The sequence below is a fragment of the Narcine bancroftii genome, chromosome 11 (genome assembly GCF_036971445.1).
Source record: "Narcine bancroftii isolate sNarBan1 chromosome 11, sNarBan1.hap1, whole genome shotgun sequence".
Lineage (NCBI taxonomy): Eukaryota > Metazoa > Chordata > Chondrichthyes > Torpediniformes > Narcinidae > Narcine > Narcine bancroftii.
The window spans coordinates 57,746,776-57,758,575 of NC_091479.1; the positions used below are offsets into that span (position 1 = coordinate 57,746,776).

General features: G+C 41.2%; 2 long non-coding RNA genes across 8 annotated transcripts in view; one reads left to right on the plus strand and one right to left on the minus strand.

The window, feature by feature from the left end:
* The window catches only part of LOC138745467 (uncharacterized), a 100,999-nt gene extending 93,783 nt beyond the window's left edge, over positions 1-7,216 (minus strand). For 5 of the 7 annotated variants that reach the window (XR_011346290.1, XR_011346285.1, XR_011346291.1 and 2 more), the window contains exons 1-2: positions 7,021-7,216; positions 2,082-2,327 (exon numbers count right to left, since the gene is read on the minus strand). This is a non-coding gene — a long non-coding RNA (uncharacterized lncRNA). Of the gene's footprint in view, positions 1-1,178; positions 1,288-2,081; positions 2,328-7,020 lie in introns of all 7 variants that reach the window. The other 2 variants (XR_011346288.1, XR_011346286.1) reach the window with 1 other exon arrangement.
* A 58-nt stretch (positions 7,217-7,274) lies between these two features.
* LOC138745785 (uncharacterized) overlaps positions 7,275-11,800 on the plus strand; it is a 12,516-nt gene continuing 7,990 nt past the window's right edge. Inside the window, exons 1-2 of the long non-coding RNA XR_011346509.1 lie at positions 7,275-7,311; positions 7,387-7,548. This is a non-coding gene — a long non-coding RNA (uncharacterized lncRNA). The remainder of the gene's footprint in view (positions 7,312-7,386; positions 7,549-11,800) is intronic.

Sequence of the window (11,800 nt, forward strand, 5' to 3'; positions counted from 1 at the left end):
AGTGATGGGGAGAGGGAAGAGGGTTTCTCTCTGATAGGAGAAGGCAGGGAAGGCGTGGGGAGGTGGAGGAAAGGAGATAGAAATGGGGTCGAGCAGCCGGCAGTGGGAGGGGAGAAGCAGTAGCAGCATGTGCCATCATGATCCCTCCAGAATCCTCACAGCTTGGCATGGGCTGCTGCTCAGAATAATGCAGCCAAGCCTTAAAGCCCAAATACCCCACTGAGGAAGGAGGGGGGAGTGGGGGTGGAGCAGGGAGGGAGGGAGAGCAGGGAAGGAGGGGGAGCAGGGAGGGAGGGGGAGCAGGGATAGAGTAGGGAGGCAGGGGAGGGGGATAGAGTGAGGGGGAGCAAGGAGGGAGGGGAGAGCAGGGATGGAGCAGGGAAGGAGGGGGATGGAGCAGGGAAGGAGGGGGATGGAGCAGGGAAGGAGGGGGGCAGGGATAGAGTAGGCAGGCAGGGGGAGGGGATGGAGCAGGGAAGGGGAAGCGGGGATGGAGCAGGGATAGAGCAGGGAGGGGGATGCGGGGATGGTGCAGAGGGGGAGTGGAGGATGGAGCAGGGAGGGAGGGTCTGGCGCAGATCGGAAGGACTAAAGATGCAGGAGGGATGTGGGTCCCTATACTGTAGCCATCTCTCTGTCTTCTATTGTAAGTGTTAACTTTTAATCATGATTTTATGACTGTGTGTAGTTACTTTAATTATTGTGTACAGTACTGTATTATTACCTGTATTATGTACTACACTATTATGTTTAAGATGCTTTTGTGTATTGGGAAATGTTTTATAAGAACCAACTTGCATACAAATTAAAATTAAAGACAGACCTCGGTAACAGAACTCATTTTTAACTCATGAGACTGCCTATAATCTATAATTTTGTTGAAGGTGGACCTGAAGTTGCTCCAAAAATAATACGCATACAGCTTTTAATTACTTTAGGAAGTGGCACTTCCTATTGTCAGCTAGTTTGGAAGGAGCTGCAGAGGTTGGAACATATTTCAACAAAAGGGGCGTTATTAATAGGAATATCAGTACAGATGTTAACAGAATAACCAGCAATTAAAATGCACACAGGTGAGTCAAAAAGTTCATCTTTTTGAGCAGATTAGGTTGAAGAGAAAAGAGCACTTTCAGGACATTCAGTATCAGAAACAACAGCACAGACAAAGTATCACTCACCAGTATCAACAACAAAAGCATTCCACATAAAGGGTTAAGTCAGTCACACAGTGGGAGGCAGTAGGAGGAAGGTTTTCTCTCTCTCCCTCTATGAAGGAATAGGGGAAACCTAAGGGGAACCAAGAGATACAGAAGCTGCCAATACAAGGAAAGCAGAAGTGGAAGACATCGTGGAGATTGAATTCAATTATCATCAGTCTGCTCCAAATCGCTTCCCTCAAACAGCATCAGTAAGCAGACATGGGAGTTGGGATTCCAGGGCAATTTTTCCTGCCAACTGGTCCTTCCTTTCTTGTGCTTTTTCTTTTTAGTTTTTTTTCCTTCTTGGAACCACAACCTTTGCCAACAAGCTCACACGGCTTGTTCCCCCCTCCCATGGGCCATACCTTAACCCAGATCGACAGCACTGCATTTAATCTTATCTCTGTGTTCTCTGTATCCTCATCACACATTTCATCCTCTGTATTGTCCTGGCTGCCTCACCAAATTTCTCCATATATAGATCTGTGCCTTCTCCTCTATCACCAAATGCTATGAACTCGCTGCCCAGTTATCCCACTCTGAATGGACCATCTCAGCCCAATTTCCCAAATAGACATGTCCAATTCCCCACCTCCTAACACTATCCCCTGACTCACTGGCCAATTCCCCACCCCCAATAGTCTGTGATCCCTGATTCACTGTCCAATACCCCACCCCTCAATAGACTGATGATGCCCCTGACTTGCTGGTCAATTCCCCAACCCCCAATAGACCCCCAAGAGTTCAACCAGAATCACTGCCCAATCCTTCCCATTGATAATAGTCGGAGACACGTAGCTCGCTGCCCAGTTCCTAAATAGACCAAGTTCAGTTCAAATGACTAAGTACCTTGATCTTGATGCCCCATTAAAATACACTAACCTCATTCAATCCATATTCCTTCCTGAAGGTCCTTCTGTGAATCCTGTCAAGGCTTTCCGGTCAAACTCCGGCAAGGGACTGTACCACTAAGGGATCGACGGTGGGAGATCAAAGTAAATTTACCTTTGGAGCTCTATCTCCCTATATTTTTCCAACACGGGCTTATTCAGCCCGAACTTGATCCATGATTCTCATCTTGGGATCCTACCAACTATGCCAAATGTTGAAGGTGGACCTGAAGTTGACCTAAAACAAATAAGAATATAGCTGCATTAAACTTCTAATGACTTTGCAAAGTGTGACAAAACTCAGACAGGAGCTGCTAACTTTTCTGTTGAAGATATTTTTATTAAGGTTTACAATAATACAAAAATTAATCAGTACAATTATAATCATGAAATACAAATTACATGAAAAAAAACAAAACCCCATAAATTCACTGTACAAGGTTGGAAAAACAACACTAACAACCTGGAAACAAACAGCACAGCATCAAAGTGTATGACAACCTTAAAACTTTAAATTATTATAATGAATCATAAAAGGGCTCTATGTTTTTATGAAATTAGTATTTGTCTCTTTAATGGCATATCTAACGTATATGTGTAGGTGGAGGTAATTGTCTTTCCATTTCATCAAAATTGCACGTCTATCTATCAATGAACTAAAAGATAAAATTCAATTTTGAATTGAAATTAATAACACATCATCTTGAAATAATTGGAAAAGAGCAATTAAAGGGCAAGGTTCCAAATTTAACCTTAGGAATCACCAATAATGTTTGAAAAGTATCTTTCCAAAATTTTTCTAAACTAGGTCAAATCCAAAACATGTGAATCAAAGCCTCAGTAATTTTACATTTGTCACATAGAAACTGCCAATTCTTCCGAAGTCATCGACCACCTTGTAGCATTTGTTACTCTTGCATATTTGAGGGGGATACCACACCTATATTGTTGTGGTTTCTTTTTTTTCTTTTTCTTATGGGGATCTTTTTGCTTTTCTTTCTTTGAGGAGATCTTTGTTTGTAATGAGCCATGGGGGGGGGGGGTGTGCTTCACCACTGTGGAAGATACATAAAATTTATTATGTCTAATTTAAATTTTGCTACTTTTAATGTTAATGGGCTTAATAATCATATTAAAAGAAAGAGGGTATTAGCTTATATTAAAAAGTTGAAAGTTGTCATTGCCTTTTTGCAAGAGACTCAATTGACTGAAAAAGAACATCAAAAGTTAAAGAAAGATTGGGTTGGGCAAGTTATAACTTTTTCTTTCAATTCCAAAACAAGGGGTGTTGCTATTTTAATTAATAAAAATATATCTTTTACATTGGACTCAGTTTTTGAAGCTGTTGGCAGGCTGTTGATTGTTAATTGTAAATTTTTTACAGAACTTTGGACTTTAATGAATGTTTATACTCCCAACATAGATTAACAATTTATGGTGGATTAATTTTTGAACTTAAATCAGGCTTATGATAAAGTATTGGTTGGCGGTGACTTTAATTGTTGTTTGGATTCATTGTTAGACAAATCTCCAAAATCGGTAGTTAGAACAAAGATGGCTTAGCAGTTAATTAAAGTAATGAAGGATATGAATTTGGTAGGAATTTTGAGGAAGTTGAACCCAACTGAGAAGGATTTTTCTTTTTATTCATCTAGGCATGACTGTTATTCAAGAATAGATTTATTTTTAGTGTCAGCACAATTGCAAGGAAGTATTTTTAAGGCTGAATATAAAAGTAGGATTTTGTCTGATTATTCTTTGTTGTTTATTACTTGTACTGCTTCTGAGATTGTGGAGAATGTGTATCAATGGAGATTTAATCCAATGTTGTTGAAAAATCCTGATTTTATTAAGTTTTTGAGGGATCATATACAGTCATTTTTGAAAATAAAATGTGGGTTTGGTTGATAGTAAATATGTTTTTGTGGGATGCATTGCAAGCTTATTTGAGGAGACAGATAATTAGTTATACTGATAGAATTAAAAAAACATTTGGCTAAGGTGAATGATTTAGAGGAGGAGATAGAGATGTTACAGAAACTAAAAAAGCTCTTTAATTTGAAATTGTGGTATAATTCATTACAAATTTATAAGTTTGAGAAGTTATTGCAGAGAACTAAACAACATTATTATGAGTTAGATGAACGTGCTCACAAAGTGTTACCATGGCAATTAAAGACTGGACAGGCTTCCAGGACAATAAATGCCATTAGACATGATATGTTGATTACTTATAAACCCCAGGAAATCAATGATGAATTCCATTTATCTATGAGAAGTTGTATACCTCTGAAATACTGGAAGATAATGCTAAAATTGACACCTTTTTGTCTGATTTGGCTTTACCATCTTTAAGGGATGCAGAGGATACGGATTTAGATGCTTTTTTTTACTGTTGCAGAGGTTAAAGAAGCATTTGAGATCTTATATACCTATTTCTTTATTAAATGTAGATTAAAAGATTGTTGCCAAGGTGGTTCTAGCTAATAGATTAGCTAAATATTTACTGGATTTGATTCATGTAAATCAAGCTGGTTTTATTAAAAGTCAGTATTCAGCAGATAATATCGTAAAATTGATTTCTTTAATTAATGTTTCTTGGGGACAATCCGACCAACCAATGGTAATTGCTTTAGATGCTAAGAAGGCCTTTGATAGAGTGGAATGGGGTTTAAAGTGGCTTAAATTAGGGCCATTTTTCATTGGCTGGGTGAAGGCTTTATATAAACATCCTTCAGCTAGGGTTATGACAAATGGACAGGTATCTTCTTCATTTGTATTATCTCGATCAACTAGACAAGGTTGTCCTTTATCACCAGCTCTATTTGCATTGGTTATTGAACCTTTGGCTCAGTTGATTAGACAAGGGTATTAATGTGAGTATGGATGAGTAAATAAATTTATTTGTGGATGATGTTTTGATATACAAGTCGTTGGGGAGTCTACATGTGAGACTGGGACAATATGGCAAATTATCAGGTTATAAGAACAATTGGGATAAGAGTGAAATAATGCCTTTGACAGACGTAGATTATTGATCTTGTAAACATCTTGCAAAATTTAAGTGGTCTGATCGAATTAAATATTTAGGAATCATAATAGATGATAATTATAATCTTTTATATGAATTGAATATTTTGCCTTTATTGTCTAGAATTAAACATGACTTAAATTGGTGGATTTATCAATAACCTTGATAGGAAAAGTAAATTGTGTGAAAATGAATATCTTTCCCCATACACATTTTTCAGTCTATTCCATGTGGAATTCCCCAAAAATTCTTTAAAGACTTGAATGCTTTGGTGAGGAGATTCTTATGGATAGGTAAAATGGCGAGGGTGTTGTTGTATAAATTTACTTGGAGATATGCTTTAGGAGGATTGTAACTTCCTAATTTTCAGAATTATTATAAATCAGAGCAATTGAAATATATTAATAGAATGTTTGAAGTGGATAAACCTTCAGTTTGGACTGGGACTGAATTGTCTCAGATTTCTGAGAAGAGAATGGATAATTTTATTTATAAATGGGATTCTCAGCTTTTACAGAGTTATAATATACCTGTGTTGAAACATTTAATGGAATTATGGAATAAGAAACATGAAATTATAGGTACTGAGGATAAAATTTCGGCTTTTTCCTTTTTCATTAAATAATCTGCTTTTGAAAATATGGGATCAGAAAGGTATTAAGTTGGTAGAGAACCGTTATGAAGCTGGGTATTTTGTTTCAAAGAATGAAGGAGAAATATGGAATTTTCTCAAATTGTTTACTTATTATCAGGTTTGAGCTCGATTTTTTGTTAATTTTGGATGTACGCTAAGATTGCCTAGACAGTCTAGATTTGAAAGTCTTACTGAAGGGGGTAGGAAGGAATTTATAACTGAGATGTATGCTTTATTACAACATAAAATGCATAAGCCAGTTATTTATAAATCTTGGCTCAAGTGGGAAAAAAATTTGCCTATTTCTATTTCTCACAGGATGTTAGGATGAATATATGTGATGATAATATGACTAAATTAGTGAATGTAAGATATAGATTGGTTCATTGTAATTTTATACATCAGTTCGATATAACTCCTGAGAAGTTATGGAAATATGTTTACTTCTTCTGATTTATGTTTTAGATGCCACAAGCAAGTTGGTGTAGCGGCTGCTACAACACAGAAAGCACACCACTGAACTCAATGGGGTTTCCAGTAGAACTGTTTATTGGAATTTCACGTGCGCCCCTTTCAGTGCAAGCTGTGGCCTAAGCCACAAGGCAATGAGCAAGCTGTGACGACACAATCTTCTGCAGATGCCCCGCCAGGGTGGCAGTACAAACAGGGCCACTTTGTTCACAGAGATGTGCACTGCCACATTGGTTCTTTTTTACATTCTATTTGGTTATTTGGTTATTTGCAACAGTGAAACTTTTTTGGAAGAGAATTAAGGAATTTTTAGAAAGTTTATTTAAAATTCAAAATTTTGCTTGACCCTATGGTATTTTTAGTGGGTTATATTAAAAAATTGAGTTTGGAACTAAAATTAGATAAGCTTCAAATTGCTTTTTTCAGACTGGTGTTAGCTGTGGCAAGAAAATGTTTGGCAATCACTTGCAAAAATGAGACTGACTTAAATATTCAATGGTGGCATATGGAGATGAGGTCCTGTATTCCGCTGGAAAAGATAACGTATAATTTACGTAATAATTATTCCTTTTTTTGTTAAGGTTTGGAGCCCATATATGAAATATATGGGTTTGAATTTGTAAGGTTGCACCAAACCATGGCAACATTTAATCATTGATATGTAAGTTGATCTCTTCTATTTTCTATTCTTTTTTCTTTTAGTGGGGTGTGGTTATGGATTATAGGGAGGGAAATTGCAGAATAAAGAAAACCCTTTCCAGCTAACTTACTAAAAAGGAGCTACTTGTGACTTACAAAATCGCAGAATTTATAATTTCTTATCTAGTTTGTGGAACATTCAAAGGGACTCCTCCTTAGTGCACATTCCTCTCAGGATTTGTCACTTAGTCACATACAACTCCATGAGATAAGGAGCTCCTTTTCAGCTCCCAAGGCGAGTAGCCCAAAAATACAGCCATGTCGTGGCTCACTGGAGGCTTCATCAAACTGGCTCAGGAGGTCCAAGTGATATCGTGATGTCACAATGCAATGACGTCATAACACGGTGACATAATTTCAGATGTGCAGGGTTTTAAAAAGCTGCAGGTGATTGAGTCAAATGATTTTTACTGAGCATCAACTCAACTATGTCTGATCATTTTCTCATTCTTCATTACACAGTGACACAGTTGCTACATTGGTGACTCCTATGGGCTCAAAAGTACTTTTGAGTTCAAACTCCCTGTCTTTTGAACCACTCAACCTGAAGTTTGGTTCGAGCAGGCTGAGGCACAGTTCCACATTTGCAAGATTGAAGTCGCCCCCACTAAGTTCTATCATGTGGTAAGTGCCCTCAACTAGGACATGGCTGGTCGAGTAGTGGATTTCCTTCGGGACCCACCAGGTCTTGGCAAGTATAAAGGCCTAAAATCCAGTTACAGCACAAGTGAGCTGCACAGCTCTTCCATATCAATGGGCTGGGGGTCCATGCCCCCTTCAGAGTTAATGAACAATGTGGTAACTGGCAGACAGCCATCGCCCTTGCTTGCTCTTCTAGGAGTTGGTTTTAGAGCATATGTTGGCTGACAAGGACTTTGATAACCCTCGAATAGTGGCCACCTGTGCAGATATTCTGTGACGTGCAAAACAGCAAGCTGCAAGGCCCACAGAAATAAGTGCTGTGTCACTCCCAAAGGCCCAGACTCTACAAGTACCAGTGACGAGGGCGCATGATCCCCCGGACAAGCATGACTCAGTGGCAATGGCTACTGTGGCTGGCCACCATAACAGTCTACTCTACGTCTGGGACAAACTCTCTAATTTCTAGTTAACATGGATGCAGAGGTTAGTGTCCTTCCTCCTTCGGGCTTTGACACCTGTACCAGGAGCACAGATCAAGTGCACACTGTGGTGAATAACAGTTTGATTCATACATAGAGCACACAGACTATACCCCTGAAGTTCATTCTTGCTGCTGTGTCTCAGCCGTTGCTGGATGCTGACTTCCTCAGAGCCCGCTCACTGATGGTGGACTTAAAAGGGCGCCAGTTAATGAACACAACATTCCAGACTTTCCTCCCTGGAAAAGCCAAACTTAGATCGGTCACAGTGTTTGAACTACTGAAAGAAAATAGACACACACACCGAGAGCAGTTCAGATTATACAAATTTTTATTACAAATTCAAAAGCTGATTTCACACTACAATATGCAAGTCCTTCCCAACTATACTTATCAATGCTTGGACTGGTCCCAACTGCCGAAGCGAGGCAACGACTGCACACTTGTAGTAGGTTGTCAGAGCGCCGGTAGCAGCTTCTCCACCTCTCCGGACCGGGACGTTGGCTGGACTCCAGAAGTTCTTCTTCTTGCTGAGAGATGTTGCCACCTCTCAGAGAGTCTCAAACTTCAGCAGCGGGACCATGACTTATATTACCCAAAAATTGCTTACCCAAGCACCTATTCCCAGCACAGCAAGAAAGATAAGCAAGCAAGCTAGCATGCTAGGCTATTAACGAATAACATAATTTTCAGCTTATCGCTTTGAATATAATGTTTTATTTTGCATCAAGGCTAGGCCTCTGACGATCTGTGACCAAAACAAGCAGGAAGATTAAATGTTCTTGGTACGCAGATGTCCTTTCGTCAGATAACAGCATCTCTGGCCCCTCGGTGGAATTTAGTTTATGTCTGCTGATTCTAAAACACAAGCAGGTTCTCAGCCTTGCAGAACCCAAAGCTGCAAGTTTTTAAAAAAACAGATTAGAATCTTCCATTACATTCCACCCCTTGGTCACAGGCTGTCAGACACGAGACTTGACAAGCATAAGAGTACAAAAAGAGCGTAAAAGAGAAATTAAAACTACAATAATCACAAAAACAAGCAATAATGTGAGCAACCAATGGAGAATATTGTGGCCCAACCCCCAAATGTACCAGCTAACCATGAAAAAGGATTCCAACCAAGGCTCACATTTTCCTTGTTGGCCACAATATCCAGACACTGGACCTCACAAACAGATTTTGAAACATGCTGAACAATAACATATCTATATAAGCTGAACTTGAGGCGGGTGACCGAGGACTTCCTTGATGTAATGCATCGGACCGTGTCTCCCACAGGCAACTCCCTCGGAACGTCCTCGTCATTACAAATCCAATTGTTGGCACCAAAGCAGCTGTTAAGCCAGATCACCAGGAGCGTAAAACGGAGTACCTAGAACAATGAAGCCTGACACATATCACTCACGATACCATAAGCGTTCAGTGTTTAAACAGACTAAATCGTCCTGTCCCTCAATAGCTACCCACCGAGTGTTACCCTGGGCAGGTGTCACTATTTCTCCTTTTACAGGAGGGCCACTACCTCGTGGTGCCACCCATACCTTTTGTCCAGCATTTTCTAGTTCAGGAGTGAGGGGCAATGATTGTTTTTCCTCTGGAGTAGGCTATAGTTCAGAAGCGTGAAGAAGTCGGTGGAAAGGTGTACCTCCTTTTAAAGGGTGATGATTCAAATTGTCGACTGCCTACTGCAGCACATGACACCACCCCTTCAGGGTCCCCAGTGGTGTTAACAAACGAATTTGTTCCTTCAGTAAGCCGTTCATTCGTTCAACTAACCCAGCAGCCTGCGGGTAATAAGGAATATGGTGAATCCATAAGATACCGTTGTCATTTGCCCAATCACAGATTGCCTTCCCGGAGAATTGCGAGCCATGATCAGACTGAATCTCCTCTGGAACATCATAACGAGAAATTAAATGATTTAGTCCTTGGATAGTACTAGCTTGGTCAGCCGTCTTGGTGGGAAAGGCAAAAACCAGCCCCGAAAAAGTGTCAACCATTAATAGGACGTAACGTTTACCCATACACTCTGGCATGGGGCCTATGTAATCAATTTGCCAAACCGCAGCTAGGCGAGCACCCCGTTTTATTCGGCCATGAGGACCAGGAGGAACGACACGGGACTTCACAAGTTGACATTCTGGGCATGTGCACATGGCCATGCGGACATCATCCTGATGGACGGGTAAAGCACGTGTACGGGCCCACATAACTGATCCCTTCTCCCCCAAATAACCACTCTGTTCATGTGCCCATCGAGCCAGGGGGACAGTATCAGCACGGCTGATGGTGGCAAGCTGATCTGCAACTGCATTATGTTGTGCCATGTTAGTCGCCACATTAGTATGGGCATCAACATGATACACAGTTATCTCACGGTGGTGGGAAGCATCCCACAACAGCTGCCACAGCTCTTTTCCCCACACTGGGCGGTCATGTATCATCCAGTCATTCTTTTGCCAATCAGGCATCCATACTATAAGTCCATTAGCCACAGCCCAGGAATCAGTAAACAGGCGAAGAGAGTGATCATGGGGATCTAGTGGTAAAGTGACTGTCTTCAACTCAGCATACTGACTGAAGCCACCATCCCCCTCCTCTGATAAGTGAGTTCCTGACTTGGGATGGTAAGCCACTGTCTTCCACTTTTGCTTTCCTTGCAGCCACCGGCTGCTACCATCAGTAAACCAGGCATCCTCTTGTTCTGCTAGAGTGAGCAAATCATATGGTTTACCCCACTGAACTGGTGAAGGGGGTAAAGGAGGGGGCAAGGCAGGTTCAACGTCCTCATGACGAGACGGAAGATCACCCACCTGTTCGTGTATGCGGCCCACCCCTTCAGGCCCTCTGGTTGCATGACTCTGAATATACCACTTCCATTTAACAATAGAAGACTGCTGCGCCCACCCGATCTTTAGATTAGCATCATTAGCCAGAACCCAATTCATTATTGGAAGTGCAGGTCGCAATTGAACATCTGCATTACCTGTCATTCTTTCAGTCTCCAGCAGGGCCCAGTAACAGGCTAGTAACTGTTGTTCAAAAGCAGAATAACGAGTGGCAGCCTCAGGCATGGTACGTCACCAGAATCCCAGCGGGACTCGGCGACCCTCTTGTTTCTGCCAGAGGCTCCAGCAGACCACATCATCAGAAAACGGAGACCTGTAGTTCGTAGGGGGTATCTGGGATGTGGGGAGCAATAGGCAGGACCTGAAGAATAGCCTGCTTGGTGGACTGGAATGCCTTTTCCTGATCGTTACCCCATACAAAGTCTGTTTTCTTTCGGGTAACCTTATGCAGAGGACGTAAGAGCAATGCTAAGTGTGGAATATGGCGTCGCCAGTATCCAAATAACCCCAGGAAACGCTGGGTCTCTTGTTTGTTAGTAGGAGTGGCCAAGTCTGCGATTTTATTGCGAACTTTATTGGGAACCAGTTGTTCTCCAGCATGCCACTGAATTCCCTGTACCTTGGCGGGGTTAATGGCCCACCCTCTTTGCATCAGGGTATCTTGGACACTCTCCAAACCTTCCTGTACCATCTCTTCTGTGGCCTCTTGGATCATCACATCATCAATATAATGGTGAATTGAGAGAGAAGGCAATACTGGCACTGTCTCGAGGTCACGGGCAATTAGGCTGTGGCACATAGTGGGAGAGTGTACATAACCCTGAGGTAGGCGAGTGAAGGTATACTGACACCCCTTCCAGGTAAAGGCGAACTGATCCTGTGAGTCCTCAGCTATAAGAATAC